Consider the following 24832-nt stretch of genomic DNA (forward strand, 5'->3'; position numbering starts at 1 on the left):
TGGCTGGACACACCCTATGTTACTTACTTGGCGCCCAGGAGGGGCGTTCCTACCTGGACTACAGATTATACCTCGCCACACAGGCACAACTGCTAATGCAGGATGTCAAACATAGGCAAAAGTTTGCAAATTATATCTCAGCGCTACAAATCACGACCCTGTAAACGAATTCAGTAAGGTTTCTTCCACGGCCACGTATACATCCACCTTATCAAATATAAATGAAAATCTCAATAAATAAATTACAAATAAAAAAAAAAAAAACAAATATGTCCAACGAAAACAATGAAACAACGAAAAAGAAGAAAAGGAACAAAGTCGACACTCATGGTGTCTGCAGTCGTCACTGATTGGGAATGTTCATGCTTGGTGTTTTCAATGTCTTGTTTAACCTAGCCCTTCGTCTCCGTTAATTCAGCAGGAATTTGATTTACATTCTCCCAACATGGATGGTGAAGCTGACCATTCGTTTGGACGTGATGTCCACTGGGTTTTTCGTTTATGTTTTATGTTTGCAAACTTACATGGAAGATGTATCCGTTTCACTCAACTGCGATCATTACTTGCTTCTTTATTTATTTGACGTCGACGAGGGAAGATGAAACAGGATTTATTTCTTCAATTTTTTCTTTCCTTCTTCTTCCAATCATTCCGCGGCAACATGGATTTCATCATTTCTCTTTTCCACATTCGTATGCAGAGCGCAGTTTTTGGCGGCTGAGTCGTTCGGAGCTAAGAGAAGGAGACTTGGGAAACCACACAGCAAAAATGGAATATATCAGACTAGGTCCAAGCCATCGCTTGGGGAAGCCAAAGGCATAACAAACTTTCGAGAAGACGAGCTTTGAATGACGTCGGCACCCTGCAACTCCGCATGCAGTAAAATCAAATAAACAATATTAACAAAAACAAAAAAAAAAGAACAAACAAAAAAAAACAACAACAAAAAACAAAAATAAAACAAAAACAACAATAAAAAAAAATTTTTTTTCAATATCACTTCAAACAAAAAGGAATCAAAATATAACAACTATACATTTCAAAATATACACAGTGAAATAGCATCACAAGAGTATAGCATCGAAGCTAGCCGAAGAAGGCAAAAAAGGTGAGCGAATGGATGGGCTGTATGGGGCGATAAAAAAAAGAAAAAAAAAAAACAAAAAAAAAGTTGAAAAAAAAAAAAAAAAAAGTCGTAGAGCAAAAAAAAAAAAAAAAAAAAAAAAGTTGGTTAGAGCGTCGTGCTAATAACGCGAAGGTCGTGGGTTCGATCCCCCCACGGGCCACTACTCTTTTACTACTGCGAAAAGGCAGCGCCGATTTCAGCTGGCGAGTGTGATGACCAAATGATCATCACCCTGCGTGGAAGTTGACAGAGGATCCGAACCCGACTCGTCGGGAAGCACTACAGCATTCACTCGGCAATGGCCATAATATCTTGAATACACTGGTTAGAGAAAATGAAAGAAAATGTCCGATTGCCGATGCGTAACAACTTTGGCCCTTGTCAGTACTTGGGCGGGTGAGCGCATGGGAACACAGGGCACTATTGGCAGTTTTACTTCCTATTTTTGTTTCTCCTGTGTTTTCGGAGCTACAGCCCGATTCGGTCAGGGAGACGCCACCGTGAAATGAAGGGGGCGTGCTGTGTGTCCATCGCCTCGCCTCTCCTTACCTCTCTCAGTCGTTTCTCGTGCTTGTCGTTTTGATATAGGCCGATTTGAGAGCGTCAGCTCTCGCGTCAGCTGAGCAAAGTCGAGACAAGTCGAGACACACTAAGGGCTGGTATGCAGCGAGTAAGAGGGCGAAAAAACAATAGTTTAAGAGCGCGTGGCAAAAGTACTCATACGCGAAATTAAAAGCGTGCTGCGGTGGCCGGGAATCGAACCCGGATCAACTGCTTGGAAGGCAACTATGCTGACCATTACACCACCACGGCACAAGCGAGCGCCCCGCCACCGCGCTGAGTCGGCTTCCCGCCTGTCGGCAGCGGCCGAAGGTGATCGTACCCGGCAGGCGCATTTCGAGGCAGGCTAGGGGAGCACATCCAGACGCATTCGGACAGCGTATCCGCGCACATTTCGCACCCTTTGGCAAGAGCCGGCGCCGGCGACGCAAGAGTACGCAGAGGACCGCGTTCTGGCGGCATCTTTAAGCAGTGCAGTGCAGGATTCAGCGTCTGCAGCATCTTCTCCACAGAATGCTACGGCGCTTGACGGCAGTCCCACTTTCCCTTGAGACATCTGCTCGGGAAGCAGCGCGAAGGTACCGCTGGCCCGAGCATCGGTGGTTCAGTGGTAGAATGCTCGCCTGCCACGCGGGCGGCCCGGGTTCGATTCCCGGCCGATGCATCATTTTGTTTTTTCTCCGGTAGGGGTGCTGCGTGTCTTTCGCACTCGAACTGCGTGAGCCATGAGAATGAACCGCGGGATTCCGTGTGGAAAGAACCAATCATGCAGCGCGGACGACTGCTCGTTTCGACTCCTGCGTGCTATTGTACATACTGGCGTCGGCCTAGCATCGCAAGTTGCCTGCCGCGCCGGGAACGCACGTGTAGCAACAGAAAAAATGAGCCAGGGAGTGCAGACTCTCTACCACTTGTATTCGGTACTTACCAAGATTCCAGAAGGTCTGACGATCGCCTGCCTCGGTAGCGCAGTAGGCAGCGCGTAAGTCTCATAATCTTAAGGTCGTGAGTTCGATCCTCACCCGGGGCATCTAATTTTCTGTGACTGATGGTGGTGCTGTTGCTAGGGCGCCAACTTATTTCTTGTTTGTTATCCACAACGTTTCAACGCTTCAGCGGGAAAATGTTTACTTCCTGTTATTGCTACATACAGCTTCCCTTTTCCTCTTCTCCCAGCAGAGCATGAAGCCAAAAGCATTGCTCTGCGACGTTTGAGGTGCGCGCCTTGCCAGTCAGTATGTGCAAAGATGCTCGCAAAGAGAGCGACAATGCGACAAGCGACCGTACGAACGATCGACTGCAACGGCCGCATCCGGTGTGGTCTAGTGGCTAGGATACCTGGCTTTCACCCAGGAGGCCTGGGTTCGATTCCCGGTACCGGAACGGAATTTTTTCCACACGAATCGTGACAAGTTTGAGCTGTCCGAGCGGCCGTTTCCCGTCCTGCTCGCAATATAGCTACTGTTTCGTGACCGTCAGCAGAATATAGACTAGGGAAGCAGACACACGACGACCATAGGAATGGTGCATGGCTTCATGCCACCTGATTCCAGCGTAGGGCTGAGCAACTGCATCTGCCGAGGCCCGTTAGCTCAGTTGGTTAGAGCGTCGTGCTAATAACGCGAAGGTCGTGGGTTCGATCCCCCCACGGGCCACTACTCTTTTACTACTGCGAAAAGGCAGCGCCGATTTCAGCTGGCGAGTGTGATGACCAAATGATCATCACCCTGCGTGGAAGTTGACAGAGGATCCGAACCCGACTCGTCGGGAAGCACTACAGCATTCACTCGGCAATGGCCATAATATCTTGAATACACTGGTTAGAGAAAATGAAAGAAAATGTCCGATTGCCGATGCGTAACAACTTTGGCCCTTGTCAGTACTTGGGCGGGTGAGCGCATGGGAACACAGGGCACTATTGGCAGTTTTACTTCCTATTTTTGTTTCTCCTGTGTTTTCGGAGCTACAGCCCGATTCGGTCAGGGAGACGCCACCGTGAAATGAAGGGGGCGTGCTGTGTGTCCATCGCCTCGCCTCTCCTTACCTCTCTCAGTCGTTTCTCGTGCTTGTCGTTTTGATATAGGCCGATTTGAGAGCGTCAGCTCTCGCGTCAGCTGAGCAAAGTCGAGACAAGTCGAGACACACTAAGGGCTGGTATGCAGCGAGTAAGAGGGCGAAAAAACAATAGTTTAAGAGCGCGTGGCAAAAGTACTCATACGCGAAATTAAAAGCGTGCTGCGGTGGCCGGGAATCGAACCCGGATCAACTGCTTGGAAGGCAACTATGCTGACCATTACACCACCACGGCACAAGCGAGCGCCCCGCCACCGCGCTGAGTCGGCTTCCCGCCTGTCGGCAGCGGCCGAAGGTGATCGTACCCGGCAGGCGCATTTCGAGGCAGGCTAGGGGAGCACATCCAGACGCATTCGGACAGCGTATCCGCGCACATTTCGCACCCTTTGGCAAGAGCCGGCGCCGGCGACGCAAGAGTACGCAGAGGACCGCGTTCTGGCGGCATCTTTAAGCAGTGCAGTGCAGGATTCAGCGTCTGCAGCATCTTCTCCACAGAATGCTACGGCGCTTGACGGCAGTCCCACTTTCCCTTGAGACATCTGCTCGGGAAGCAGCGCGAAGGTACCGCTGGCCCGAGCATCGGTGGTTCAGTGGTATAATGCTCGCCTGCCACGCGGGCGGCCCGGGTTCGATTCCCGGCCGATGCATCATTTTGTTTTTTCTCCGGTAGGGGTGCTGCGTGTCTTTCGCACTCGAACTGCGTGAGCCATGAGAATGAACCGCGGGATTCCGTGTGGAAAGAACCAATCATGCAGCGCGGACGACTGCTCGTTTCGACTCCTGCGTGCTATTGTACATACTGGCGTCGGCCTAGCATCGCAAGTTGCCTGCCGCGCCGGGAATGCACGTGTAGCAACAGAAAAAATGAGCCAGGGAGTGCAGACTCTCTACCACTTGTATTCGGTACGTACCAAGATTCCAGAAGGTCTGACGACCGCCTGCCTCGGTAGCGCAGTAGGCAGCGCGTAAGTCTCATAATCTTAAGGTCGTGAGTTCGATCCTCACCCGGGGCATCTAATTTTCTGTGACTGATGGTGGTGCTGTTGCTAGGGCGCCAACTTATTTCTTGTTTGTTATCCACAACGTTTCAACGCTTCAGCGGGAAAATGTTTACTTCCTGTTATTGCTACATACAGCTTCCCTTTTCCTCTTCTCCCAGCAGAGCATGAAGCCAAAAGCATTGCTCTGCGACGTTTGAGGTGCGCGCCTTGCCAGTCAGTATGTGCAAAGATGCTCGCAAAGAGAGCGACAATGCGACAAGCGACCGTACGAACGGTCGACTGAAACGGCCGCATCCGGTGTGGTCTAGTGGCTAGGATACCTGGCTTTCACCCAGGAGGCCCGGGTTCGATTCCCGGTACCGGAACGGAATTTTTTCCACACGAATCGTGACAAGTTTGAGCTGTCCGAGCGGCCGTTTCCCGTCCTGCTCGCAATATAGCTACTGTTTCGTGACCGTCAGCAGAATATAGACTAGGGAAGCAGACACACGACGACCATAGGAATGGTGCATGGCTTCATGCCACCTGATTCCAGCGTAGGGCTGAGCAACTGCATCTGCCGAGGCCCGTTAGCTCAGTTGGTTAGAGCGTCGTGCTAATAACGCGAAGGTCGTGGGTTCGATCCCCCCACGGGCCACTACTCTTTTACTACTGCGAAAAGGCAGCGCCGATTTCAGCTGGCGAGTGTGATGACCAAATGATCATCACCCTGCGTGGAAGTTGACAGAGGATCCGAACCCGACTCGTCGGGAAGCACTACAGCATTCACTCGGCAATGGCCATAATATCTTGAATACACTGGTTAGAGATAATGAAAGAAAATGTCCGATTGCCGATGCGTAACAACTTTGGCCCTTGTCAGTACTTGGGCGGGTGAGCGCATGGGAACACAGGGCACTATTGGCAGTTTTACTTCCTATTTTTGTTTCTCCTGTGTTTTCGGAGCTACAGCCCGATTCGGTCAGGGAGACGCCACCGTGAAATGAAGGGGGCGTGCTGTGTGTCCATCGCCTCGCCTCTCCTTACCTCTCTCAGTCGTTTCTCGTGCTTGTCGTTTTGATATAGGCCGATTTGAGAGCGTCAGCTCTCGCGTCAGCTGAGCAAAGTCGAGACAAGTCGAGACACACTAAGGGCTGGTATGCAGCGAGTAAGAGGGCGAAAAAACAATAGTTTAAGAGCGCGTGGCAAAAGTACTCATACGCGAAATTAAAAGCGTGCTGCGGTGGCCGGGAATCGAACCCGGATCAACTGCTTGGAAGGCAACTATGCTGACCATTACACCACCACGGCACAAGCGAGCGCCCCGCCACCGCGCTGAGTCGGCTTCCCGCCTGTCGGCAGCGGCCGAAGGTGATCGTACCCGGCAGGCGCATTTCGAGGCAGGCTAGGGGAGCACATCCAGACGCATTCGGACAGCGTATCCGCGCACATTTCGCACCCTTTGGCAAGAGCCGGCGCCGGCGACGCAAGAGTACGCAGAGGACCGCGTTCTGGCGGCATCTTTAAGCAGTGCAGTGCAGGATTCAGCGTCTGCAGCATCTTCTCCACAGAATGCTACGGCGCTTGACGGCAGTCCCACTTTCCCTTGAGACATCTGCTCGGGAAGCAGCGCGAAGGTACCGCTGGCCCGAGCATCGGTGGTTCAGTGGTAGAATGCTCGCCTGCCACGCGGGCGGCCCGGGTTCGATTCCCGGCCGATGCATCATTTTGTTTTTTCTCCGGTAGGGGTGCTGCGTGTCTTTCGCACTCGAACTGCGTGAGCCATGAGAATGAACCGCGGGATTCCGTGTGGAAAGAACCAATCATGCAGCGCGGACGACTGCTCGTTTGGACTCCTGCGTGCTATTGTACATACTGGCGTCGGCCTAGCATCGCAAGTTGCCTGCCGCGCCGGGAATGCACGTGTAGCAACAGAAAAAATGAGCCAGGGAGTGCAGACTCTCTACCACTTGTATTCGGTACGTACCAAGATTCCAGAAGGTCTGACGACCGCCTGCCTCGGTAGCGCAGTAGGCAGCGCGTAAGTCTCATAATCTTAAGGTCGTGAGTTCGATCCTCACCCGGGGCATCTAATTTTCTGTGACTGATGGTGGTGCTGTTGCTAGGGCGCCAACTTATTTCTTGTTTGTTATCCACAACGTTTCAACGCTTCAGCGGGAAAATGTTTACTTCCTGTTATTGCTACATACAGCTTCCCTTTTCCTCTTCTCCCAGCAGAGCATGAAGCCAAAAGCATTGCTCTGCGACGTTTGAGGTGCGCGCCTTGCCAGTCAGTATGTGCAAAGATGCTCGCAAAGAGAGCGACAATGCGACAAGCGACCGTACGAACGGTCGACTGAAACGGCCGCATCCGGTGTGGTCTAGTGGCTAGGATACCTGGCTTTCACCCAGGAGGCCCGGGTTCGATTCCCGGTACCGGAACGGAATTTTTTCCACACGAATCGTGACAAGTTTGAGCTGTCCGAGCGGCCGTTTCCCGTCCTGCTCGCAATATAGCTACTGTTTCGTGACCGTCAGCAGAATATAGACTAGGGAAGCAGACACACGACGACCATAGGAATGGTGCATGGCTTCATGCCACCTGATTCCAGCGTAGGGCTGAGCAACTGCATCTGCCGAGGCCCGTTAGCTCAGTTGGTTAGAGCGTCGTGCTAATAACGCGAAGGTCGTGGGTTCGATCCCCCCACGGGCCACTACTCTTTTACTACTGCGAAAAGGCAGCGCCGATTTCAGCTGGCGAGTGTGATGACCAAATGATCATCACCCTGCGTGGAAGTTGACAGAGGATCCGAACCCGACTCGTCGGGAAGCACTACAGCATTCACTCGGCAATGGCCATAATATCTTGAATACACTGGTTAGAGATAATGAAAGAAAATGTCCGATTGCCGATGCGTAACAACTTTGGCCCTTGTCAGTACTTGGGCGGGTGAGCGCATGGGAACACAGGGCACTATTGGCAGTTTTACTTCCTATTTTTGTTTCTCCTGTGTTTTCGGAGCTACAGCCCGATTCGGTCAGGGAGACGCCACCGTGAAATGAAGGGGGCGTGCTGTGTGTCCATCGCCTCGCCTCTCCTTACCTCTCTCAGTCGTTTCTCGTGCTTGTCGTTTTGATATAGGCCGATTTGAGAGCGTCAGCTCTCGCGTCAGCTGAGCAAAGTCGAGACAAGTCGAGACACACTAAGGGCTGGTATGCAGCGAGTAAGAGGGCGAAAAAACAATAGTTTAAGAGCGCGTGGCAAAAGTACTCATACGCGAAATTAAAAGCGTGCTGCGGTGGCCGGGAATCGAACCCGGATCAACTGCTTGGAAGGCAACTATGCTGACCATTACACCACCACGGCACAAGCGAGCGCCCCGCCACCGCGCTGAGTCGGCTTCCCGCCTGTCGGCAGCGGCCGAAGGTGATCGTACCCGGCAGGCGCATTTCGAGGCAGGCTAGGGGAGCACATCCAGACGCATTCGGACAGCGTATCCGCGCACATTTCGCACCCTTTGGCAAGAGCCGGCGCCGGCGACGCAAGAGTACGCAGAGGACCGCGTTCTGGCGGCATCTTTAAGCAGTGCAGTGCAGGATTCAGCGTCTGCAGCATCTTCTCCACAGAATGCTACGGCGCTTGACGGCAGTCCCACTTTCCCTTGAGACATCTGCTCGGGAAGCAGCGCGAAGGTACCGCTGGCCCGAGCATCGGTGGTTCAGTGGTATAATGCTCGCCTGCCACGCGGGCGGCCCGTGTTCGATTCCCGGCCGATGCATCATTTTGTTTTTTCTCCGGTAGGGGTGCTGCGTGTCTTTCGCACTCGAACTGCGTGAGCCATGAGAATGAACCGCGGGATTCCGTGTGGAAAGAACCAATCATGCAGCGCGGACGACTGCTCGTTTCGACTCCTGCGTGCTATTGTACATACTGGCGTCGGCCTAGCATCGCAAGTTGCCTGCCGCGCCGGGAATGCACGTGTAGCAACAGAAAAAATGAGCCAGGGAGTGCAGACTCTCTACCACTTGTATTCGGTACGTACCAAGATTCCAGAAGGTCTGACGACCGCCTGCCTCGGTAGCGCAGTAGGCAGCGCGTAAGTCTCATAATCTTAAGGTCGTGAGTTCGATCCTCACCCGGGGCATCTAATTTTCTGTGACTGATGGTGGTGCTGTTGCTAGGGCGCCAACTTATTTCTTGTTTGTTATCCACAACGTTTCAACGCTTCAGCGGGAAAATGTTTACTTCCTGTTATTGCTACATACAGCTTCCCTTTTCCTCTTCTCCCAGCAGAGCATGAAGCCAAAAGCATTGCTCTGCGACGTTTGAGGTGCGCGCCTTGCCAGTCAGTATGTGCAAAGATGCTCGCAAAGAGAGCGACAATGCGACAAGCGACCGTACGAACGGTCGACTGAAACGGCCGCATCCGGTGTGGTCTAGTGGCTAGGATACCTGGCTTTCACCCAGGAGGCCCGGGTTCGATTCCCGGTACCGGAACGGAATTTTTTCCACACGAATCGTGACAAGTTTGAGCTGTCCGAGCGGCCGTTTCCCGTCCTGCTCGCAATATAGCTACTGTTTCGTGACCGTCAGCAGAATATAGACTAGGGAAGCAGACACACGACGACCATAGGAATGGTGCATGGCTTCATGCCACCTGATTCCAGCGTAGGGCTGAGCAACTGCATCTGCCGAGGCCCGTTAGCTCAGTTGGTTAGAGCGTCGTGCTAATAACGCGAAGGTCGTGGGTTCGATCCCCCCACGGGCCACTACTCTTTTACTACTGCGAAAAGGCAGCGCCGATTTCAGCTGGCGAGTGTGATGACCAAATGATCATCACCCTGCGTGGAAGTTGACAGAGGATCCGAACCCGACTCGTCGGGAAGCACTACAGCATTCACTCGGCAATGGCCATAATATCTTGAATACACTGGTTAGAGAAAATGAAAGAAAATGTCCGATTGCCGATGCGTAACAACTTTGGCCCTTGTCAGTACTTGGGCGGGTGAGCGCATGGGAACACAGGGCACTATTGGCAGTTTTACTTCCTATTTTTGTTTCTCCTGTGTTTTCGGAGCTACAGCCCGATTCGGTCAGGGAGACGCCACCGTGAAATGAAGGGGGCGTGCTGTGTGTCCATCGCCTCGCCTCTCCTTACCTCTCTCAGTCGTTTCTCGTGCTTGTCGTTTTGATATAGGCCGATTTGAGAGCGTCAGCTCTCGCGTCAGCTGAGCAAAGTCGAGACAAGTCGAGACACACTAAGGGCTGGTATGCAGCGAGTAAGAGGGCGAAAAAACAATAGTTTAAGAGCGCGTGGCAAAAGTACTCATACGCGAAATTAAAAGCGTGCTGCGGTGGCCGGGAATCGAACCCGGATCAACTGCTTGGAAGGCAACTATGCTGACCATTACACCACCACGGCACAAGCGAGCGCCCCGCCACCGCGCTGAGTCGGCTTCCCGCCTGTCGGCAGCGGCCGAAGGTGATCGTACCCGGCAGGCGCATTTCGAGGCAGGCTAGGGGAGCACATCCAGACGCATTCGGACAGCGTATCCGCGCACATTTCGCACCCTTTGGCAAGAGCCGGCGCCGGCGACGCAAGAGTACGCAGAGGACCGCGTTCTGGCGGCATCTTTAAGCAGTGCAGTGCAGGATTCAGCGTCTGCAGCATCTTCTCCACAGAATGCTACGGCGCTTGACGGCAGTCCCACTTTCCCTTGAGACATCTGCTCGGGAAGCAGCGCGAAGGTACCGCTGGCCCGAGCATCGGTGGTTCAGTGGTAGAATGCTCGCCTGCCACGCGGGCGGCCCGGGTTCGATTCCCGGCCGATGCATCATTTTGTTTTTTCTCCGGTAGGGGTGCTGCGTGTCTTTCGCACTCGAACTGCGTGAGCCATGAGAATGAACCGCGGGATTCCGTGTGGAAAGAACCAATCATGCAGCGCGGACGACTGCTCGTTTCGACTCCTGCGTGCTATTGTACATACTGGCGTCGGCCTAGCATCGCAAGTTGCCTGCCGCGCCGGGAATGCACGTGTAGCAACAGAAAAAATGAGCCAGGGAGTGCAGACTCTCTACCACTTGTATTCGGTACGTACCAAGATTCCAGAAGGTCTGACGACCGCCTGCCTCGGTAGCGCAGTAGGCAGCGCGTAAGTCTCATAATCTTAAGGTCGTGAGTTCGATCCTCACCCGGGGCATCTAATTTTCTGTGACTGATGGTGGTGCTGTTGCTAGGGCGCCAACTTATTTCTTGTTTGTTATCCACAACGTTTCAACGCTTCAGCGGGAAAATGTTTACTTCCTGTTATTGCTACATACAGCTTCCCTTTTCCTCTTCTCCCAGCAGAGCATGAAGCCAAAAGCATTGCTCTGCGACGTTTGAGGTGCGCGCCTTGCCAGTCAGTATGTGCAAAGATGCTCGCAAAGAGAGCGACAATGCGACAAGCGACCGTACGAACGGTCGACTGAAACGGCCGCATCCGGTGTGGTCTAGTGGCTAGGATACCTGGCTTTCACCCAGGAGGCCCGGGTTCGATTCCCGGTACCGGAACGGAATTTTTTCCACACGAATCGTGACAAGTTTGAGCTGTCCGAGCGGCCGTTTCCCGTCCTGCTCGCAATATAGCTACTGTTTCGTGACCGTCAGCAGAATATAGACTAGGGAAGCAGACACACGACGACCATAGGAATGGTGCATGGCTTCATGCCACCTGATTCCAGCGTAGGGCTGAGCAATTGCATCTGCCGAGGCCCGTTAGCTCAGTTGGTTAGAGCGTCGTGCTAATAACGCGAAGGTCGTGGGTTCGATCCCCCCACGGGCCACTACTCTTTTACTACTGCGAAAAGGCAGCGCCGATTTCAGCTGGCGAGTGTGATGACCAAATGATCATCACCCTGCGTGGAAGTTGACAGAGGATCCGAACCCGACTCGTCGGGAAGCACTACAGCATTCACTCGGCAATGGCCATAATATCTTGAATACACTGGTTAGAGAAAATGAAAGAAAATGTCCGATTGCCGATGCGTAACAACTTTGGCCCTTGTCAGTACTTGGGCGGGTGAGCGCATGGGAACACAGGGCACTATTGGCAGTTTTACTTCCTATTTTTGTTTCTCCTGTGTTTTCGGAGCTACAGCCCGATTCGGTCAGGGAGACGCCACCGTGAAATGAAGGGGGCGTGCTGTGTGTCCATCGCCTCGCCTCTCCTTACCTCTCTCAGTCGTTTCTCGTGCTTGTCGTTTTGATATAGGCCGATTTGAGAGCGTCAGCTCTCGCGTCAGCTGAGCAAAGTCGAGACAAGTCGAGACACACTAAGGGCTGGTATGCAGCGAGTAAGAGGGCGAGAAAACAATAGTTTAAGAGCGCGTGGCAAAAGTACTCATACGCGAAATTAAAAGCCTGCTGCGGTGGCCGGGAATCGAACCCGGATCAACCGCTTGGAAGGCAACTATGCTGACCATTACACCACCACCGCACAAGCGAGCGCCGCGCGTCCGCGCTGTGTCGGCTTCCCGCCAGTCGGCAGCGGCCGAAGGTGATCGTACCTGGCAGGCGCATTTCGAGGCGGGCTAGGGGAGCACATCCAGACGCATTCGGACAGCGTATCCGCGCACATTTCGCATCCTTTGGCAAGAGTTGGGCGCCGGCGACGCAAGAGTACGCAGAGGACCGCGTTCTGGCGGCATTTTTAAGCAGTTCAGTGCAGGATTCAGCGTCTGCAGCATCTTTTCCACAGAATGCTACGGCGCTTGACGGCAGTCCCACTTTCCCTTGAGACACCTGCTCGGGAAGCAGCGTCTAGTTACCGTTGGCTCGAGCATCGGTGGTTCAGTGGTAGAATGCTCGCCTGCCACGCGGGCGGCCCGGGTTCGATTCCCGGCCGATGCATCATTTTGCTTTTCCCGCGATATTGCTGCCGCGTGGCTTGCGCGCTTGAGATGCACGATCCACAAGAATGTATAGCTGGATTCCCTTGAGAAGAACCGAGAACGCAGCACTCGCGGGTCCCCACTAGGACGCTCGCATCATATTCTACAGACTAGCGTCGACCTGGCCTCACAAGTTGCTGTGTCCCGGTGCCTCCGAGGCACTGAACTTTAACGACAAGGAGTGCTGCCTATCGTTGCCAACAGCTGCAGCAACACCGCAATCAACTGGGCCGGCAGTGCACGTGTAGCAACAGAACACGTTATCGAGGAAGTACAGTGTCTCTACATCTAATATTGGGTAGGGTATTTACCCAGTTTCCAGGACAAGCGGTTCACCCGTGCGTCGGTAGCGCAGTAGGCAGCGCGTAAGTCTCATAATCTTAAGGTCGTCAGTTCGATCCTCACCCGGGGCGTTTAATTTTCTGTGACTGATGGTGGTGCTGTTGCTAGGGCGCCAACGTATTTCTTGTTTGTTATCCACAACGCTTCAGCGGGAAAATGTTTACTTCCTGTTATTGCTACTTACAGCTTCCCTTTTCCTCTTCTCCCAGCAGAGCATGAAGCCAAAAGCATTGCTCTGCGACGTTTGAGGTGCGCGCCTTGCCAGTCAGTACGTGCAAAGATGCTCGCAAAGAGAGAGGGGCGCCGACGCGGCACTCGACACGAAATGCGACAAGCGACCGTACGAACGGTCGAATGAAACGGCCACATCCGGTGTGGTCTAGTGGCTAGGATACCTGGCTTTCACCCAGGAGGCCCGGGTTCGATTCCCGGTACCGGAACGGAATTTTTTCCACACGAATCGTGACAAGTTTGAGCTGTCCGAGCGGCCGTTTCCCGTCCTGCTCGCAATATAGCTACTGTTTCGTGACCGTCAGCAGAATATAGACTAGGGAAGCAGACACACGACGCACATAGAAATGGTGTATGGCTTCATGCCACCTGTTTCCAGCGTAGGGCTGAGCAACTGCATCTGCCGAGGCCCGTTAGCTCAGTTGGTTAGAGCGTCGTGCTAATAACGCGAAGGTCGTGGGTTCGATCCCCCCACGGGCCACTACTCTTTTACTACTGCGAAAAGGCAGCGCCCATCTCAGCTGGCGAGTGTGATGACCAAAAGATCATCACCCTGCGTGGAAGTTGACAGACGATCCGAACCCGACTCGTCGGGAAGCACTACAGCATTCACTCGGCAATGGCCATAATATCTTGAATACACTGGTTCTCAACCGATAAAGAGAAAATGAAAGAAAATGTCCGATTGCCGATGCGTAACAACTTTGGCCCTTGTCAGTACTTGGGCGGGTGAGCGCATGGGAACACAGGGCACTATTGGCAGTTTTACTTCCTATTTTTGTTTCTCCTTTGTTTTCGGAGCTACAGCCCGATTCGGTCAGGGAGACGCCACCGTGAAATGAAGGGGGCGTGCTGTGTGTCCATCGCCTCGCCTCTCCTTACCTCTCTCAGTCGTTTCTCGTGCTTGTCGTTTTGATATAGGCCGATTTGAGAGCGTCAGCTCTCGCGTCAGCTGAGCAAAGTCGAGACAAGTCGAGACACACTAAGGGCTGGTATGCAGCGAGTAAGAGGGCGAGAAAACAATAGTTTAAGAGCGCGTGGCAAAAGTACTCATACGCGAAATTAAAAGCCTGCTGCGGTGGCCGGGAATCGAACCCGGATCAACCGCTTGGAAGGCAACTATGCTGACCATTACACCACCACCGCACAAGCGAGCGCCGCGCGTCCGCGCTGTGTCGGCTTCCCGCCAGTCGGCAGCGGCCGAAGGTGATCGTACCTGGCAGGCGCATTTCGAGGCGGGCTAGGGGAGCACATCCAGACGCATTCGGACAGCGTATCCGCGCACATTTCGCATCCTTTGGCAAGAGTTGGGCGCCGGCGACGCAAGAGTACGCAGAGGACCGCGTTCTGGCGGCATTTTTAAGCAGTTCAGTGCAGGATTCAGCGTCTGCAGCATCTTTTCCACAGAATGCTACGGCGCTTGACGGCAGTCCCACTTTCCCTTGAGACACCTGCTCGGGAAGCAGCGTCTAGTTACCGTTGGCTCGAGCATCGGTGGTTCAGTGGTAGAATGCTCGCCTGCCACGCGGGCGGCCCGGGTTCGATTCCCGGCCGATGCATCATTTTGCTTTTCCCGCGATATTGCTGCCGCGTGGCTTGCGCGCTTGAGATGCACGATCCACAAGAATGTATAGCTGGATTCCCTTGAGAAGAACCGAGAACGCAGCACTCGCGGGTCCCCACTAGGACGCTCGCATCATATTCTACAGACTAGCGTCGACCTGGCCTCACAAGTTGCTGTGTCCCGGTGCCTCCGAGGCACTGAACTTTAACGACAAGGAGTGCTGCCTATCGTTGCCAACAGCTGCAGCAACACCGCAATCAACTGGGCCGGCAGTGCACGTGTAGCAACAGAACACGTTATCGAGGAAGTACAGTGTCTCTACATCTAATATTGGGTAGGGTATTTACCCAGTTTCCAGGACAAGCGGTTCACCCGTGCGTCGGTAGCGCAGTAGGCAGCGCGTAAGTCTCATAATCTTAAGGTCGTCAGTTCGATCCTCACCCGGGGCGTTTAATTTTCTGTGACTGATGGTGGTGCTGTTGCTAGGGCGCCAACGTATTTCTTGTTTGTTATCCACAACGCTTCAGCGGGAAAATGTTTACTTCCTGTTATTGCTACTTACAGCTTCCCTTTTCCTCTTCTCCCAGCAGAGCATGAAGCCAAAAGCATTGCTCTGCGACGTTTGAGGTGCGCGCCTTGCCAGTCAGTACGTGCAAAGATGCTCGCAAAGAGAGAGGGGCGCCGACGCGGCACTCGACACGAAATGCGACAAGCGACCGTACGAACGGTCGAATGAAACGGCCACATCCGGTGTGGTCTAGTGGCTAGGATACCTGGCTTTCACCCAGGAGGCCCGGGTTCGATTCCCGGTACCGGAACGGAATTTTTTCCACACGAATCGTGACAAGTTTGAGCTGTCCGAGCGGCCGTTTCCCGTCCTGCTCGCAATATAGCTACTGTTTCGTGACCGTCAGCAGAATATAGACTAGGGAAGCAGACACACGACGCACATAGAAATGGTGTATGGCTTCATGCCACCTGTTTCCAGCGTAGGGCTGAGCAACTGCATCTGCCGAGGCCCGTTAGCTCAGTTGGTTAGAGCGTCGTGCTAATAACGCGAAGGTCGTGGGTTCGATCCCCCCACGGGCCACTACTCTTTTACTACTGCGAAAAGGCAGCGCCCATCTCAGCTGGCGAGTGTGATGACCAAAAGATCATCACCCTGCGTGGAAGTTGACAGACGATCCGAACCCGACTCGTCGGGAAGCACTACAGCATTCACTCGGCAATGGCCATAATATCTTGAATACACTGGTTCTCAACCGATAAAGAGAAAATGAAAGAAAATGTCCGATTGCCGATGCGTAACAACTTTGGCCCTTGTCAGTACTTGGGCGGGTGAGCGCATGGGAACACAGGGCACTATTGGCAGTTTTACTTCCTATTTTTGTTTCTCCTTTGTTTTCGGAGCTACAGCCCGATTCGGTCAGGGAGACGCCACCGTGAAATGAAGGGGGCGTGCTGTGTGTCCATCGCCTCGCCTCTCCTTACCTCTCTCAGTCGTTTCTCGTGCTTGTCGTTTTGATATAGGCCGATTTGAGAGCGTCAGCTCTCGCGTCAGCTGAGCAAAGTCGAGACAAGTCGAGACACACTAAGGGCTGGTATGCAGCGAGTAAGAGGGCGAGAAAACAATAGTTTAAGAGCGCGTGGCAAAAGTACTCATACGCGAAATTAAAAGCCTGCTGCGGTGGCCGGGAATCGAACCCGGATCAACCGCTTGGAAGGCAACTATGCTGACCATTACACCACCACCGCACAAGCGAGCGCCGCGCGTCCGCGCTGTGTCGGCTTCCCGCCAGTCGGCAGCGGCCGAAGGTGATCGTACCTGGCAGGCGCATTTCGAGGCGGGCTAGGGGAGCACATCCAGACGCATTCGGACAGCGTATCCGCGCACATTTCGCATCCTTTGGCAAGAGTTGGGCGCCGGCGACGCAAGAGTACGCAGAGGACCGCGTTCTGGCGGCATTTTTAAGCAGTTCAGTGCAGGATTCAGCGTCTGCAGCATCTTTTCCACAGAATGCTACGGCGCTTGACGGCAGTCCCACTTTCCCTTGAGACACCTGCTCGGGAAGCAGCGTCTAGTTACCGTTGGCTCGAGCATCGGTGGTTCAGTGGTAGAATGCTCGCCTGCCACGCGGGCGGCCCGGGTTCGATTCCCGGCCGATGCATCATTTTGCTTTTCCCGCGATATTGCTGCCGCGTGGCTTGCGCGCTTGAGATGCACGATCCACAAGAATGTATAGCTGGATTCCCTTGAGAAGAACCGAGAACGCAGCACTCGCGGGTCCCCACTAGGACGCTCGCATCATATTCTACAGACTAGCGTCGACCTGGCCTCACAAGTTGCTGTGTCCCGGTGCCTCCGAGGCACTGAACTTTAACGACAAGGAGTGCTGCCTATCGTTGCCAACAGCTGCAGCAACACCGCAATCAACTGGGCCGGCAGTGCACGTGTAGCAACAGAACACGTTATCGAGGAAGTACAGTGTCTCTACATCTAATATTGGGTAGGGTATTTACCCAGTTTCCAGGACAAGCGGTTCACCCGTGCCTCGGTAGCGCAGTAGGCAGCGCGTAAGTCTCATAATCTTAAGGTCGTCAGTTCGATCCTCACCCGGGGCGTTTAATTTTCTGTGACTGATGGTGGTGCTGTTGCTAGGGCGCCAACGTATTTCTTGTTTGTTATCCACAACGCTTCAGCGGGAAAATGTTTACTTCCTGTTATTGCTACTTACAGCTTCCCTTTTCCTCTTCTCCCAGCAGAGCATGAAGCCAAAAGCATTGCTCTGCGACGTTTGAGGTGCGCGCCTTGCCAGTCAGTACGTGCAAAGATGCTCGCAAAGAGAGAGGGGCGCCGACGCGGCACTCGACACGAAATGCGACAAGCGACCGTACGAACGGTCGAATGAAACGGCCACATCCGGTGTGGTCTAGTGGCTAGGATACCTGGCTTTCACCCAGGAGGCCCGGGTTCGATTCCCGGTACCGGAACGGAATTTTTTCCACACGAATCGTGACAAGTTTGAGCTGTCCGAGCGGCCGTTTCCCGTCCTGCTCGCAATATAGCTACTGTTTCGTGACCGTCAGCAGAATATAGACTAGGGAAGCAGACACACGACGCACATAGAAATGGTGTATGGCTTCATGCCACCTGTTTCCAGCGTAGGGCTGAGCAACTGCATCTGCCGAGGCCCGTTAGCTCAGTTGGTTAGAGCGTCGTGCTAATAACGCGAAGGTCGTGGGTTCGATCCCCCCACGGGCCACTACTCTTTTACTACTGCGAAAAGGCAGCGCCCATCTCAGCTGGCGAGTGTGATGACCAAAAGATCATCACCCTGCGTGGAAGTTGACAGACGATCCGAACCCGACTCGTCGGGAAGCACTACAGCATTCACTCGGCAATGGCCATAATATCTTGAATACACTGGTTCTCAACCGATAAAGAGAAAATGAAAGAAAATGTCCGATTGCCGATGCGTAACAACTTTGGCCCTTGTCAGTACTTGGGCGGGTGAGCGCATGGGAACACAGGGCACTATTGGCAGTTTTACTTCCTATTTTTGTTTCTCCTTTGTTTTCGGAGCTACAGCCCGATTCGGTCAGGGAGACGCCACCGTGAAATGAAGGGGGCGTGCTGTGTGTCCATCGCCTCGCCTCTCCTTACCTCTCTCAGTCGTTTCTCGTGCTTGTCGTTTTGATATAGGCCGATTTGAGAGCGTCAGCTCTCGCGTCAGCTGAGCAAAGTCGAGACAAGTCGAGACACACTAAGGGCTGGTATGCAGCGAGTAAGAGGGCGAGAAAACAATAGTTTAAGAGCGCGTGGCAAAAGTACTCATACGCGAAATTAAAAGCCTGCTGCGGTGGCCGGGAATCGAACCCGGATCAACCGCTTGGAAGGCAACTATGCTGACCATTACACCACCACCGCACAAGCGAGCGCCGCGCGTCCGCGCTGTGTCGGCTTCCCGCCAGTCGGCAGCGGCCGAAGGTGATCGTACCTGGCAGGCGCATTTCGAGGCGGGCTAGGGGAGCACATCCAGACGCATTCGGACAGCGTATCCGCGCACATTTCGCATCCTTTGGCAAGAGTTGGGCGCCGGCGACGCAAGAGTACGCAGAGGACCGCGTTCTGGCGGCATTTTTAAGCAGTTCAGTGCAGGATTCAGCGTCTGCAGCATCTTTTCCACAGAATGCTACGGCGCTTGACGGCAGTCCCACTTTCCCTTGAGACACCTGCTCGGGAAGCAGCGTCTAGTTACCGTTGGCTCGAGCATCGGTGGTTCAGTGGTAGAATGCTCGCCTGCCACGCGGGCGGCCCGGGTTCGATTCGCGGCCGATGCATCATTTTGCTTTTCCCGCGATATTGCTGCCGCGTGGCTTGCGCGCTTGAGATGCACGATCCACAAGAATGTATAGCTGGATTCCCTTGAGAAGAACCGAGAACGCAGCACTCGCGGGTCCCCACTAGGACGCTCGCATCATATTCTACAGACTAGCGTCGACCTGGCCTCACAAGTTGCTGTGTCCCGGTGCCTCCGAGGCACTGAACTTTAACGACAAGGAGTGCTGCCTATCGTTGCCAACAGCTGCAGCAACACCGCAATCAACTGGGCCGGCAGTGCACGTGTAGCAACAGAACACGTTATCGAGGAAGTACAGTGTCTCTACATCTAATATTGGGTAGGGTATTTACCCAGTTTCCAGGACAAGCGGTTCACCCGTGCCTCGGTAGCGCAGTAGGCAGCGCGTAAGTCTCATAATCTTAAGGTCGTCAGTTCGATCCTCACCCGGGGCGTTTAATTTTCTGTGACTGATGGTGGTGCTGTTGCTAGGGCGCCAACGTATTTCTTGTTTGTTATCCACAACGCTTCAGCGGGAAAATGTTTACTTCCTGTTATTGCTACTTACAGCTTCCCTTTTCCTCTTCTCCCAGCAGAGCATGAAGCCAAAAGCATTGCTCTGCGACGTTTGAGGTGCGCGCCTTGCCAGTCAGTACGTGCAAAGATGCTCGCAAAGAGAGAGGGGCGCCGACGCGGCACTCGACACGAAATGCGACAAGCGACCGTACGAACGGTCGAATGAAACGGCCACATCCGGTGTGGTCTAGTGGCTAGGATACCTGGCTTTCACCCAGGAGGCCCGGGTTCGATTCCCGGTACCGGAACGGAATTTTTTCCACACGAATCGTGACAAGTTTGAGCTGTCCGAGCGGCCGTTTCCCGTCCTGCTCGCAATATAGCTACTGTTTCGTGACCGTCAGCAGAATATAGACTAGGGAAGCAGACACACGACGCACATAGAAATGGTGTATGGCTTCATGCCACCTGTTTCCAGCGTAGGGCTGAGCAACTGCATCTGCCGAGGCCCGTTAGCTCAGTTGGTTAGAGCGTCGTGCTAATAACGCGAAGGTCGTGGGTTCGATCCCCCCACGGGCCACTACTCTTTTACTACTGCGAAAAGGCAGCGCCCATCTCAGCTGGCGAGTGTGATGACCAAAAGATCATCACCCTGCGTGGAAGTTGACAGACGATCCGAACCCGACTCGTCGGGAAGCACTACAGCATTCACTCGGCAATGGCCATAATATCTTGAATACACTGGTTCTCAACCGATAAAGAGAAAATGAAAGAAAATGTCCGATTGCCGATGCGTAACAACTTTGGCCCTTGTCAGTACTTGGGCGGGTGAGCGCATGGGAACACAGGGCACTATTGGCAGTTTTACTTCCTATTTTTGTTTCTCCTTTGTTTTCGGAGCTACAGCCCGATTCGGTCAGGGAGACGCCACCGTGAAATGAAGGGGGCGTGCTGTGTGTCCATCGCCTCGCCTCTCCTTACCTCTCTCAGTCGTTTCTCGTGCTTGTCGTTTTGATATAGGCCGATTTGAGAGCGTCAGCTCTCGCGTCAGCTGAGCAAAGTCGAGACAAGTCGAGACACACTAAGGGCTGGTATGCAGCGAGTAAGAGGGCGAGAAAACAATAGTTTAAGAGCGCGTGGCAAAAGTACTCATACGCGAAATTAAAAGCCTGCTGCGGTGGCCGGGAATCGAACCCGGATCAACCGCTTGGAAGGCAACTATGCTGACCATTACACCACCACCGCACAAGCGAGCGCCGCGCGTCCGCGCTGTGTCGGCTTCCCGCCAGTCGGCAGCGGCCGAAGGTGATCGTACCTGGCAGGCGCATTTCGAGGCGGGCTAGGGGAGCACATCCAGACGCATTCGGACAGCGTATCCGCGCACATTTCGCATCCTTTGGCAAGAGTTGGGCGCCGGCGACGCAAGAGTACGCAGAGGACCGCGTTCTGGCGGCATTTTTAAGCAGTTCAGTGCAGGATTCAGCGTCTGCAGCATCTTTTCCACAGAATGCTACGGCGCTTGACGGCAGTCCCACTTTCCCTTGAGACACCTGCTCGGGAAGCAGCGTCTAGTTACCGTTGGCTCGAGCATCGGTGGTTCAGTGGTAGAACGCTCGCCTGCCACGCGGGCGGCCCGGGTTCGATTCCCGGCCGATGCATCATTTTGCTTTTCCCGCGATATTGCTGCCGCGTGGCTTGCGCGCTTGAGATGCACGATCCACAAGAATGTATAGCTGGATTCCCTTGAGAAGAACCGAGAACGCAGCACTCGCGGGTCCCCACTAGGACGCTCGCATCATATTCTACAGACTAGCGTCGACCTGGCCTCACAAGTTGCTGTGTCCCGGTGCCTCCGAGGCACTGAACTTTAACGACAAGGAGTGCTGCCTATCGTTGCCAACAGCTGCAGCAACACCGCAATCAACTGGGCCGGCAGTGCACGTGTAGCAACAGAACACGTTATCGAGGAAGTACAGTGTCTCTACATCTAATATTGGGTAGGGTATTTACCCAGTTTCCAGGACAAGCGGTTCACCCGTGCCTCGGTAGCGCAGTAGGCAGCGCGTAAGTCTCATAATCTTAAGGTCGTCAGTTCGATCCTCACCCGGGGCGTTTAATTTTCTGTGACTGATGGTGGTGCTGTTGCTAGGGCGCCAACGTATTTCTTGTTTGTTATCCACAACGCTTCAGCGGGAAAATGTTTACTTCCTGTTATTGCTACTTACAGCTTCCCTTTTCCTCTTCTCCCAGCAGAGCATGAAGCCAAAAGCATTGCTCTGCGACGTTTGAGGTGCGCGCCTTGCCAGTCAGTACGTGCAAAGATGCTCGCAAAGAGAGAGGGGCGCCGACGCGGCACTCGACACGAAATGCGACAAGCGACCGTACGAACGGTCGAATGAAACGGCCACATCCGGTGTGGTCTAGTGGCTAGGATACCTGGCTTTCACCCAGGAGGCCCGGGTTCGATTCCCGGTACCGGAACGGAATTTTTTCCACACGAATCGTGACAAGTTTGAGCTGTCCGAGCGGCCGTTTCCCGTCCTGCTCGCAATATAGCTACTGTTTCGTGACCGTCAGCAGAATATAGACTAGGGAAGCAGACACACGACGCACATAGAAATGGTGTATGGCTTCATGCCACCTGTTTCCAGCGTAGGGCTGAGCAACTGCATCTGCCGAGGCCCGTTAGCTCAGTTGGTTAGAGCGTCGTGCTAATAACGCGAAGGTCGTGGGTTCGATCCCCCCACGGGCCACTACTCTTTTACTACTGCGAAAAGGCAGCGCCCATCTCAGCTGGCGAGTGTGATGACCAAAAGATCATCACCCTGCGTGGAAGTTGACAGACGATCCGAACCCGACTCGTCGGGAAGCACTACAGCATTCACTCGGCAATGGCCATAATATCTTGAATACACTGGTTCTCAACCGATAAAGAGAAAATGAAAGAAAATGTCCGATTGCCGATGCGTAACAACTTTGGCCCTTGTCAGTACTTGGGCGGGTGAGCGCATGGGAACACAGGGCACTATTGGCAGTTTTACTTCCTATTTTTGTTTCTCCTTTGTTTTCGGAGCTACAGCCCGATTCGGTCAGGGAGACGCCACCGTGAAATGAAGGGGGCGTGCTGTGTGTCCATCGCCTCGCCTCTCCTTACCTCTCTCAGTCGTTTCTCGTGCTTGTCGTTTTGATATAGGCCGATTTGAGAGCGTCAGCTCTCGCGTCAGCTGAGCAAAGTCGAGACAAGTCGAGACACACTAAGGGCTGGTATGCAGCGAGTAAGAGGGCGAGAAAACAATAGTTTAAGAGCGCGTGGCAAAAGTACTCATACGCGAAATTAAAAGCCTGCTGCGGTGGCCGGGAATCGAACCCGGATCAACCGCTTGGAAGGCAACTATGCTGACCATTACACCACCACCGCACAAGCGAGCGCCGCGCGTCCGCGCTGTGTCGGCTTCCCGCCAGTCGGCAGCGGCCGAAGGTGATCGTACCTGGCAGGCGCATTTCGAGGCGGGCTAGGGGAGCACATCCAGACGCATTCGGACAGCGTATCCGCGCACATTTCGCATCCTTTGGCAAGAGTTGGGCGCCGGCGACGCAAGAGTACGCAGAGGACCGCGTTCTGGCGGCATTTTTAAGCAGTTCAGTGCAGGATTCAGCGTCTGCAGCATCTTTTCCACAGAATGCTACGGCGCTTGACGGCAGTCCCACTTTCCCTTGAGACACCTGCTCGGGAAGCAGCGTCTAGTTACCGTTGGCTCGAGCATCGGTGGTTCAGTGGTAGAATGCTCGCCTGCCACGCGGGCGGCCCGGGTTCGATTCGCGGCCGATGCATCATTTTGCTTTTCCCGCGATATTGCTGCCGCGTGGCTTGCGCGCTTGAGATGCACGATCCACAAGAATGTATAGCTGGATTCCCTTGAGAAGAACCGAGAACGCAGCACTCGCGGGTCCCCACTAGGACGCTCGCATCATATTCTACAGACTAGCGTCGACCTGGCCTCACAAGTTGCTGTGTCCCGGTGCCTCCGAGGCACTGAACTTTAACGACAAGGAGTGCTGCCTATCGTTGCCAACAGCTGCAGCAACACCGCAATCAACTGGGCCGGCAGTGCACGTGTAGCAACAGAACACGTTATCGAGGAAGTACAGTGTCTCTACATCTAATATTGGGTAGGGTATTTACCCAGTTTCCAGGACAAGCGGTTCACCCGTGCCTCGGTAGCGCAGTAGGCAGCGCGTAAGTCTCATAATCTTAAGGTCGTCAGTTCGATCCTCACCCGGGGCGTTTAATTTTCTGTGACTGATGGTGGTGCTGTTGCTAGGGCGCCAACGTATTTCTTGTTTGTTATCCACAACGCTTCAGCGGGAAAATGTTTACTTCCTGTTATTGCTACTTACAGCTTCCCTTTTCCTCTTCTCCCAGCAGAGCATGAAGCCAAAAGCATTGCTCTGCGACGTTTGAGGTGCGCGCCTTGCCAGTCAGTACGTGCAAAGATGCTCGCAAAGAGAGAGGGGCGCCGACGCGGCACTCGACACGAAATGCGACAAGCGACCGTACGAACGGTCGAATGAAACGGCCACATCCGGTGTGGTCTAGTGGCTAGGATACCTGGCTTTCACCCAGGAGGCCCGGGTTCGATTCCCGGTACCGGAACGGAATTTTTTCCACACGAATCGTGACAAGTTTGAGCTGTCCGAGCGGCCGTTTCCCGTCCTGCTCGCAATATAGCTACTGTTTCGTGACCGTCAGCAGAATATAGACTAGGGAAGCAGACACACGACGCACATAGAAATGGTGTATGGCTTCATGCCACCTGTTTCCAGCGTAGGGCTGAGCAACTGCATCTGCCGAGGCCCGTTAGCTCAGTTGGTTAGAGCGTCGTGCTAATAACGCGAAGGTCGTGGGTTCGATCCCCCCACGGGCCACTACTCTTTTACTACTGCGAAAAGGCAGCGCCCATCTCAGCTGGCGAGTGTGATGACCAAAAGATCATCACCCTGCGTGGAAGTTGACAGACGATCCGAACCCGACTCGTCGGGAAGCACTACAGCATTCACTCGGCAATGGCCATAATATCTTGAATACACTGGTTCTCAACCGATAAAGAGAAAATGAAAGAAAATGTCCGATTGCCGATGCGTAACAACTTTGGCCCTTGTCAGTAC

General features: G+C 53.7%; 53 non-coding genes across 53 annotated transcripts; 42 read left to right on the top strand and 11 right to left on the bottom strand.

Annotated features, from left to right (window-relative positions):
- Positions 1 to 1867: 1867 nt before the first annotated feature.
- Positions 1868 to 1939, bottom strand: Trnag-ucc. The gene has a single exon. It is a non-coding gene; the product is annotated as a tRNA-Gly (tRNA).
- A 341-nt stretch (positions 1940 to 2280) lies between these two features.
- Positions 2281 to 2351, top strand: Trnag-gcc. The gene has a single exon. It is a non-coding gene; the product is annotated as a tRNA-Gly (tRNA).
- A 293-nt stretch (positions 2352 to 2644) lies between these two features.
- On the top strand, positions 2645 to 2717 carry Trnam-cau. Its single transcript has one exon. It is a non-coding gene; the product is annotated as a tRNA-Met (tRNA).
- A 281-nt stretch (positions 2718 to 2998) lies between these two features.
- On the top strand, positions 2999 to 3070 carry Trnae-uuc. Its single transcript has one exon. It is a non-coding gene; the product is annotated as a tRNA-Glu (tRNA).
- A 198-nt stretch (positions 3071 to 3268) lies between these two features.
- On the top strand, positions 3269 to 3342 carry Trnai-aau. The gene has a single exon. It is a non-coding gene; the product is annotated as a tRNA-Ile (tRNA).
- A 581-nt stretch (positions 3343 to 3923) lies between these two features.
- Trnag-ucc lies at positions 3924 to 3995 on the bottom strand. The gene has a single exon. It is a non-coding gene; the product is annotated as a tRNA-Gly (tRNA).
- A 341-nt stretch (positions 3996 to 4336) lies between these two features.
- Positions 4337 to 4407, top strand: Trnag-gcc. The gene has a single exon. It is a non-coding gene; the product is annotated as a tRNA-Gly (tRNA).
- Positions 4408 to 4700: 293 nt separating this feature from the next.
- Trnam-cau lies at positions 4701 to 4773 on the top strand. The gene has a single exon. It is a non-coding gene; the product is annotated as a tRNA-Met (tRNA).
- Positions 4774 to 5054: 281 nt separating this feature from the next.
- Trnae-uuc lies at positions 5055 to 5126 on the top strand. The gene has a single exon. It is a non-coding gene; the product is annotated as a tRNA-Glu (tRNA).
- A 198-nt stretch (positions 5127 to 5324) lies between these two features.
- Positions 5325 to 5398, top strand: Trnai-aau. Its single transcript has one exon. It is a non-coding gene; the product is annotated as a tRNA-Ile (tRNA).
- Positions 5399 to 5979: 581 nt separating this feature from the next.
- Trnag-ucc lies at positions 5980 to 6051 on the bottom strand. Its single transcript has one exon. It is a non-coding gene; the product is annotated as a tRNA-Gly (tRNA).
- A 341-nt stretch (positions 6052 to 6392) lies between these two features.
- On the top strand, positions 6393 to 6463 carry Trnag-gcc. The gene has a single exon. It is a non-coding gene; the product is annotated as a tRNA-Gly (tRNA).
- Positions 6464 to 6756: 293 nt separating this feature from the next.
- Trnam-cau lies at positions 6757 to 6829 on the top strand. The gene has a single exon. It is a non-coding gene; the product is annotated as a tRNA-Met (tRNA).
- Positions 6830 to 7110: 281 nt separating this feature from the next.
- Positions 7111 to 7182, top strand: Trnae-uuc. Its single transcript has one exon. It is a non-coding gene; the product is annotated as a tRNA-Glu (tRNA).
- A 198-nt stretch (positions 7183 to 7380) lies between these two features.
- Positions 7381 to 7454, top strand: Trnai-aau. Its single transcript has one exon. It is a non-coding gene; the product is annotated as a tRNA-Ile (tRNA).
- A 581-nt stretch (positions 7455 to 8035) lies between these two features.
- Trnag-ucc lies at positions 8036 to 8107 on the bottom strand. The gene has a single exon. It is a non-coding gene; the product is annotated as a tRNA-Gly (tRNA).
- A 341-nt stretch (positions 8108 to 8448) lies between these two features.
- Positions 8449 to 8519, top strand: Trnag-gcc. Its single transcript has one exon. It is a non-coding gene; the product is annotated as a tRNA-Gly (tRNA).
- Positions 8520 to 8812: 293 nt separating this feature from the next.
- Positions 8813 to 8885, top strand: Trnam-cau. The gene has a single exon. It is a non-coding gene; the product is annotated as a tRNA-Met (tRNA).
- A 281-nt stretch (positions 8886 to 9166) lies between these two features.
- Trnae-uuc lies at positions 9167 to 9238 on the top strand. The gene has a single exon. It is a non-coding gene; the product is annotated as a tRNA-Glu (tRNA).
- Positions 9239 to 9436: 198 nt separating this feature from the next.
- On the top strand, positions 9437 to 9510 carry Trnai-aau. Its single transcript has one exon. It is a non-coding gene; the product is annotated as a tRNA-Ile (tRNA).
- Positions 9511 to 10091: 581 nt separating this feature from the next.
- On the bottom strand, positions 10092 to 10163 carry Trnag-ucc. Its single transcript has one exon. It is a non-coding gene; the product is annotated as a tRNA-Gly (tRNA).
- Positions 10164 to 10504: 341 nt separating this feature from the next.
- Trnag-gcc lies at positions 10505 to 10575 on the top strand. Its single transcript has one exon. It is a non-coding gene; the product is annotated as a tRNA-Gly (tRNA).
- Positions 10576 to 10868: 293 nt separating this feature from the next.
- On the top strand, positions 10869 to 10941 carry Trnam-cau. Its single transcript has one exon. It is a non-coding gene; the product is annotated as a tRNA-Met (tRNA).
- A 281-nt stretch (positions 10942 to 11222) lies between these two features.
- On the top strand, positions 11223 to 11294 carry Trnae-uuc. Its single transcript has one exon. It is a non-coding gene; the product is annotated as a tRNA-Glu (tRNA).
- Positions 11295 to 11492: 198 nt separating this feature from the next.
- On the top strand, positions 11493 to 11566 carry Trnai-aau. The gene has a single exon. It is a non-coding gene; the product is annotated as a tRNA-Ile (tRNA).
- A 581-nt stretch (positions 11567 to 12147) lies between these two features.
- Trnag-ucc lies at positions 12148 to 12219 on the bottom strand. The gene has a single exon. It is a non-coding gene; the product is annotated as a tRNA-Gly (tRNA).
- A 342-nt stretch (positions 12220 to 12561) lies between these two features.
- Trnag-gcc lies at positions 12562 to 12632 on the top strand. Its single transcript has one exon. It is a non-coding gene; the product is annotated as a tRNA-Gly (tRNA).
- A 751-nt stretch (positions 12633 to 13383) lies between these two features.
- On the top strand, positions 13384 to 13455 carry Trnae-uuc. Its single transcript has one exon. It is a non-coding gene; the product is annotated as a tRNA-Glu (tRNA).
- A 198-nt stretch (positions 13456 to 13653) lies between these two features.
- Trnai-aau lies at positions 13654 to 13727 on the top strand. The gene has a single exon. It is a non-coding gene; the product is annotated as a tRNA-Ile (tRNA).
- A 593-nt stretch (positions 13728 to 14320) lies between these two features.
- Trnag-ucc lies at positions 14321 to 14392 on the bottom strand. The gene has a single exon. It is a non-coding gene; the product is annotated as a tRNA-Gly (tRNA).
- A 342-nt stretch (positions 14393 to 14734) lies between these two features.
- On the top strand, positions 14735 to 14805 carry Trnag-gcc. Its single transcript has one exon. It is a non-coding gene; the product is annotated as a tRNA-Gly (tRNA).
- Positions 14806 to 15556: 751 nt separating this feature from the next.
- Trnae-uuc lies at positions 15557 to 15628 on the top strand. Its single transcript has one exon. It is a non-coding gene; the product is annotated as a tRNA-Glu (tRNA).
- A 198-nt stretch (positions 15629 to 15826) lies between these two features.
- On the top strand, positions 15827 to 15900 carry Trnai-aau. The gene has a single exon. It is a non-coding gene; the product is annotated as a tRNA-Ile (tRNA).
- Positions 15901 to 16493: 593 nt separating this feature from the next.
- On the bottom strand, positions 16494 to 16565 carry Trnag-ucc. Its single transcript has one exon. It is a non-coding gene; the product is annotated as a tRNA-Gly (tRNA).
- A 342-nt stretch (positions 16566 to 16907) lies between these two features.
- Positions 16908 to 16978, top strand: Trnag-gcc. Its single transcript has one exon. It is a non-coding gene; the product is annotated as a tRNA-Gly (tRNA).
- A 381-nt stretch (positions 16979 to 17359) lies between these two features.
- Trnam-cau lies at positions 17360 to 17432 on the top strand. Its single transcript has one exon. It is a non-coding gene; the product is annotated as a tRNA-Met (tRNA).
- A 297-nt stretch (positions 17433 to 17729) lies between these two features.
- Trnae-uuc lies at positions 17730 to 17801 on the top strand. Its single transcript has one exon. It is a non-coding gene; the product is annotated as a tRNA-Glu (tRNA).
- Positions 17802 to 17999: 198 nt separating this feature from the next.
- Positions 18000 to 18073, top strand: Trnai-aau. Its single transcript has one exon. It is a non-coding gene; the product is annotated as a tRNA-Ile (tRNA).
- Positions 18074 to 18666: 593 nt separating this feature from the next.
- Trnag-ucc lies at positions 18667 to 18738 on the bottom strand. Its single transcript has one exon. It is a non-coding gene; the product is annotated as a tRNA-Gly (tRNA).
- A 342-nt stretch (positions 18739 to 19080) lies between these two features.
- Trnag-gcc lies at positions 19081 to 19151 on the top strand. The gene has a single exon. It is a non-coding gene; the product is annotated as a tRNA-Gly (tRNA).
- Positions 19152 to 19532: 381 nt separating this feature from the next.
- Trnam-cau lies at positions 19533 to 19605 on the top strand. Its single transcript has one exon. It is a non-coding gene; the product is annotated as a tRNA-Met (tRNA).
- A 297-nt stretch (positions 19606 to 19902) lies between these two features.
- Positions 19903 to 19974, top strand: Trnae-uuc. Its single transcript has one exon. It is a non-coding gene; the product is annotated as a tRNA-Glu (tRNA).
- Positions 19975 to 20172: 198 nt separating this feature from the next.
- Positions 20173 to 20246, top strand: Trnai-aau. The gene has a single exon. It is a non-coding gene; the product is annotated as a tRNA-Ile (tRNA).
- A 593-nt stretch (positions 20247 to 20839) lies between these two features.
- Trnag-ucc lies at positions 20840 to 20911 on the bottom strand. The gene has a single exon. It is a non-coding gene; the product is annotated as a tRNA-Gly (tRNA).
- A 342-nt stretch (positions 20912 to 21253) lies between these two features.
- Positions 21254 to 21324, top strand: Trnag-gcc. The gene has a single exon. It is a non-coding gene; the product is annotated as a tRNA-Gly (tRNA).
- Positions 21325 to 21705: 381 nt separating this feature from the next.
- Positions 21706 to 21778, top strand: Trnam-cau. The gene has a single exon. It is a non-coding gene; the product is annotated as a tRNA-Met (tRNA).
- A 297-nt stretch (positions 21779 to 22075) lies between these two features.
- On the top strand, positions 22076 to 22147 carry Trnae-uuc. Its single transcript has one exon. It is a non-coding gene; the product is annotated as a tRNA-Glu (tRNA).
- A 198-nt stretch (positions 22148 to 22345) lies between these two features.
- On the top strand, positions 22346 to 22419 carry Trnai-aau. The gene has a single exon. It is a non-coding gene; the product is annotated as a tRNA-Ile (tRNA).
- Positions 22420 to 23012: 593 nt separating this feature from the next.
- On the bottom strand, positions 23013 to 23084 carry Trnag-ucc. Its single transcript has one exon. It is a non-coding gene; the product is annotated as a tRNA-Gly (tRNA).
- A 342-nt stretch (positions 23085 to 23426) lies between these two features.
- Trnag-gcc lies at positions 23427 to 23497 on the top strand. The gene has a single exon. It is a non-coding gene; the product is annotated as a tRNA-Gly (tRNA).
- Positions 23498 to 23878: 381 nt separating this feature from the next.
- Positions 23879 to 23951, top strand: Trnam-cau. The gene has a single exon. It is a non-coding gene; the product is annotated as a tRNA-Met (tRNA).
- Positions 23952 to 24248: 297 nt separating this feature from the next.
- Positions 24249 to 24320, top strand: Trnae-uuc. Its single transcript has one exon. It is a non-coding gene; the product is annotated as a tRNA-Glu (tRNA).
- A 198-nt stretch (positions 24321 to 24518) lies between these two features.
- Trnai-aau lies at positions 24519 to 24592 on the top strand. Its single transcript has one exon. It is a non-coding gene; the product is annotated as a tRNA-Ile (tRNA).
- The last annotated feature ends 240 nt before the right edge of the window (positions 24593 to 24832 follow it).

The sequence above is a fragment of the Schistocerca americana genome, unplaced genomic scaffold (assembly GCF_021461395.2).
Source record: "Schistocerca americana isolate TAMUIC-IGC-003095 unplaced genomic scaffold, iqSchAmer2.1 HiC_scaffold_116, whole genome shotgun sequence".
NCBI classification, from domain to species: domain Eukaryota; kingdom Metazoa; phylum Arthropoda; class Insecta; order Orthoptera; family Acrididae; genus Schistocerca; species Schistocerca americana.